Source organism: Salvia hispanica, unplaced genomic scaffold (assembly GCF_023119035.1).
Source record: "Salvia hispanica cultivar TCC Black 2014 unplaced genomic scaffold, UniMelb_Shisp_WGS_1.0 HiC_scaffold_252, whole genome shotgun sequence".
Classification (NCBI taxonomy): Eukaryota; Viridiplantae; Streptophyta; class Magnoliopsida; order Lamiales; family Lamiaceae; genus Salvia; species Salvia hispanica.
In genome coordinates, this window is record NW_025951973.1 from 305 (window position 1) to 5,000 (window position 4,696).

The 4,696-nt window shown below is 37.0% G+C and overlaps 1 pseudogene; it reads right to left on the reverse strand.

Annotated features, from left to right (window-relative positions):
- Positions 1–294: 294 nt before the first annotated feature.
- Positions 295–4,583, reverse strand: LOC125198780 (annotated as a pseudogene).
- Between the last annotated feature and the right edge of the window lie 113 nt (positions 4,584–4,696).

Here is a 4,696-nt window from a genome sequence, read left to right on the forward strand (position 1 = left end):
GTTTACATATAAATTGATAAAAATAAAAACACCAGAATCAGTTATTAGAGCTGTACCTATTTCTAAATAAATTAGCACTAAATCAAAACTAAGTGCAAGAAAAGATTCTCAAGCCTTTCTCTTCAAAAGTTACTACATACTGTGGATAAGTAATACACAGCACACTTAGTTACTTAGCAAAGCCCTGTTAAGAATCCTACTATAAGTTTAGCATAGTAACAACATCAATGCTCTTATTAGCATTGTACAAAATTTGCAGACATCCCTCTCCTTGCTGCTATGATACTACTGCTGCTACTCCTTGTTCCTTGAGGATCTGTCTTTATGTGTCCACCAAGAATACGAGAAATCTGAAGACTCAGTCACTGGGAACGCTGGTTGAACAACATTCGAGTTTGAAACTCAGACACAAACGGGAACCATGCAAGAAACGCTACAGGTGTAAATAGTAGCAGCCCCATCAAGATCTCATATAACCATCGTGCCAAAGTTCAACAGAACCCCAAAATCCAGCTCTTTGAACAATTGGCTTACATGCTTGTGCAATCTGTCAAGTGAAAGTGGACATATTTGGATTATGAAGCAGCATGATTTGAAAGAAAATGGAGTTCTGCAATGAAATCAAGAAAGGAGTTAATCAACCAGGAGTAAAACCCCAACCAGTAGGCAGGAAGGCGAGTATGCAGACTACAATATCTCTTGGAAGGCCATGTGAGGGAGAGCGATCAAAATAGCAAGGATAGAGACAAAAGTAACAAAGATTAAACCCTGATAAGCGAAAAACAAGTTTTCTGGAAGTTTGCACTGAACTTCCTCCATTCAACTGAGACTGTCTGGAGAGTAAAAACAAGAGAAACAATGAAAATCCTAGTTGAAAGACATCAGCATTGTAATTTGCTGCTTCCATTTGAATTAATATATCATTTGAAACAAGAAATATTGTCCAATTTGGCCAAGTTGTTGACATTCTCAAGCACGCAATATGGTTCTAACATAAACAAACTAGAATTAGTATATCACTTGAATGCAACTGACAAATTCAAAATGGGCATTTGTCAATTTGGACACCTGGCAGACGCAAAATTCGCCTCTGTAAAATGCCAACAACAAACAGCAAACTGCACTTTCTAGGTTAATAATTATATAAATTTTCATATTGTGCAGGTTTAAATATGCAACCATCTTTCATTAAAATTAAGAGTTATGAGAAGGAAAACTGGTATGTTTGTCTTGTCCATATTCAAGAATCAGTAAGAATCACAGTAGAAGATTCAGAAACAGGAATAAAGTAACCTCACCTTCATGACAAAAGGATCAGGAATATCACTAGCCATGATATGCCATATACCTGCACACACACCAGTGTGAACTGCCAAAAACTAGCAACTCCAAAAGAATTTTCTTTAATCAAATAAACAAAAAGTAAAAAAACTAAAGGGAGAATAAAAGACTTTAAGTAAAACATAACAGAATACTTTTAGTATGTCTGGTGATGCAAGTGATAAAACAAGCCCATATTGGATATATAAAAATCTCATACAATATAATCTCTGTGCAATATTCAATTCTCCTGAATGACGAAGATGGTCCTGTTCTTCCTCCCACCATGCATTCCTAACTTTTTTCTGACGGAACACCGATACCTCCGGTTACTAATCCACTTGTTCCAATCAATCCAATCATCAACTATCTTTTGCCACTCAAAACCAGAAGGTTGAAAAGAAAGGAGCAAAAGCCAGGGTGCCAACTATAAACCACATTGATACAGTGCAATCAATATATATGCAACAGTGCCCCTATAGGATTGCCCAAAGATTTTGATAAACAAGAAGTAATATCATTAACTCAAGTCCCCTAACAAAGTGGGCCTTGCATATAGCCTATAGCTATCAGCAAATTTGGCATGGAAACCACAAATCCATCAATTGAAGCTGGCCTATATTTTGCACCTCCATGAAGTAATGTCCTCCCATACTAGCTGTCTTTGTTCCCAGGGAAAAGGTAAAAATACAGGTGCTGCAGTTGCATCAGTATAAATTCATAATGCTTACCTTCAAACTCTTTCTCCAGTCCAATTTCCATCATCGGGAGAGCCATCAGAAATCCAATTTGAACAAATGACTGAGGTAAGAGCCATTTCAAGAGTTTATTTTGTCAATTCTTTGTAGACTACTTCTAGCCTTTTCTCAAGTCCACTAAGAACCAGATAAGCACTGATACAGGAAAACATACACACAGAACCAGACTCCAAGCAGAAGAACACAGGATCACAACAGATCTTAGACAAAAAAAAAAGTCAAAATCAACTGTTAGATCTTATAGCGCATTTACATACCAAGGTACTAGAAGTAGAAACCAATTGTGGTAAAATAGCATGATAGCATTCGAAGAAGTCAAATCTATGCCCAAGCCTATATAAATCACGACTCAATGTTTGTTTCATTTCATTGGCAAATTTTGCCCAAACAGAGAAATTTGGTTAAGTCCTACATCCTCCCTTTACCAACTTGTATATTCATGATGGTCACATTTCACGAAGGGTAGAATTGAAATCCCACAGAAGTAAATCAATTACAGTTCTACCAAAGAAAGTTCCTAAGAATAGCTCTAGTGTTTGGCCATACTCAGCAAATATGTCCTCACCAGGCTTTATGACCTTGAGGCTTTGCTCACCCACCTCTTGTGAGGTGAAATAGTCATCAAAAACACCTGGATGACCATAATGAAAACGAACCCTACAAAAACACAAGATTTATACATATGTTAATTCTCAATTGATGACAGATAGGAAAATGAATCAAATTCATAAGGTGGCATGACAATTTGAAAAGGACTGCACAGACAAATATACAATAATATAGGTAGTTGGTGGCCAATGGCCACTATTTGGAACAATTTTATTGGTATGATGATGTCAAAATATAACCAGCATCAGATTATTACAACCAGTGCTAGGTTTGCAAAGGAGTCATAGCTTGGAAATCCTTGCGAATTGTTGAATACCAAACAAAAGGAAAATATATACTTCAAGAAGTTTTATTTGGAAATTTATACCATGGTTGTGCTATCCAAGAAAACTAGAATAATGTCACATCAGTACTAAGTGCTATATTCACTCCAAAAACAATGTTATATGTACAGAATACTCAGAAGCAGTGGGGAGGATGAGGAAACAGCAGAACTTACTTTAAAGGATTGGCCAACAATCTCTGACCAATAAAATAAAACTTGTCTTCTTGATTTGACATAAACCAAGCAAGGGAGGAAAACACTGCATCACATGGCAAAGAGAAAATTCAGTCGTCAAAACAAGAGTCTGTATACTTTTACCCGAAGAAAATACTAATTATGACCAAATGCTGACCTTCCGGTAAAGATATGTTCCTCAAACCAAGAATTGATGGACACCTTCACATCGTGTGGCGCTTAAGAAATTCTTGAAGCAGGTTTCTCATTTTCAGAGCTTCTTCCATATAATTATCCTATTTGGAATATTTATTATAGGACATAAAGACGAAATCCAATCCAATTAAGCATAACTTACCTGATTCATATCAATTGCCTGTAAGCCTTCTCCACTGTGTAAAAATAATGCCTGGCATGATTCTGATTTTCAGGTTTTCCTTCCCCCATGATGGCAGGTCCTGGAAGTTTTATACGATAGATTACCTGCATAGGACTTCCTATAGTTATACAGCATACACGAATACAATCATTGCACATGCAAAATTGAATCAGCAACAGCCAAGAAGGTTAAGAATTGATGTCTGTTTTTGATAAAATAGTATTTGGCCAACTACTTGTGTGAACTTTGCAACAAATCACTTGTGCAAATTATTAGAATGCACATGCTGAGGAGACAGCCTGCTGAGGAGAAGAGGACCCCCTTCCTAAATAGCTTCAATAATATGATTCAACAACAAAATATTCCACCAAACTAAACCACCTTATATCTCTACTAACATACTTGAATACATTTGTTTTACCTGGTCCAGGTTCTGCCCTGGTTCTGAAGAGTTTGACTTGGGCAGAGCAGCCTTCACAAGGGTGGAGTAATACACCTTATCATTCACCTTCTTGGACCTGTCTTTACTTGGCTCTTCAACTTCATCTATATATGCTACTCGAAGAGATGGGTATCTGTTCAATGCAATCTATGTAGTGAGAATTGCTCAAGGAAACCGAGACAACAACTACAGGTCTATAATCTTACGTCGTCATAAGTCTCAATATATCCTGGCTCGAGGATCGCCAGATCGTTTTGAATCCATACAGCTGACAAGATACAACATAAGTGAACTTCATATCTGAAACTGCTTGACACTGTGTCCAAAGTGACCTCTCTCCTTTTAATTGATCCTCGATTCAACTCAACAGCCTTGTATCCTTCCATTAAATCTGTTGAAATTGCACAAATTATTGTTCCGCTAAATTGGTAATCAAATATCAAATGGCTTGAAATGTTAAAATTAGGTATTGTCCTCATTCAAAGATCAGGTGCACAAGATAAAGTACCATCATCCTTGGCCATTCAAGGAAGGCTTGAAGCTCAAGTGCTTTGCGGTAGTACATCATTCCTCTTACTGTCACAAATTAGGGCAAGGTCAGCACAAAAGTCAACTTGATCTGAAAAAAAGGATGGGAAGAATAACTTGATCAAAAAAGGCATTTCAAGCAAACTACCACTAAAGAAACT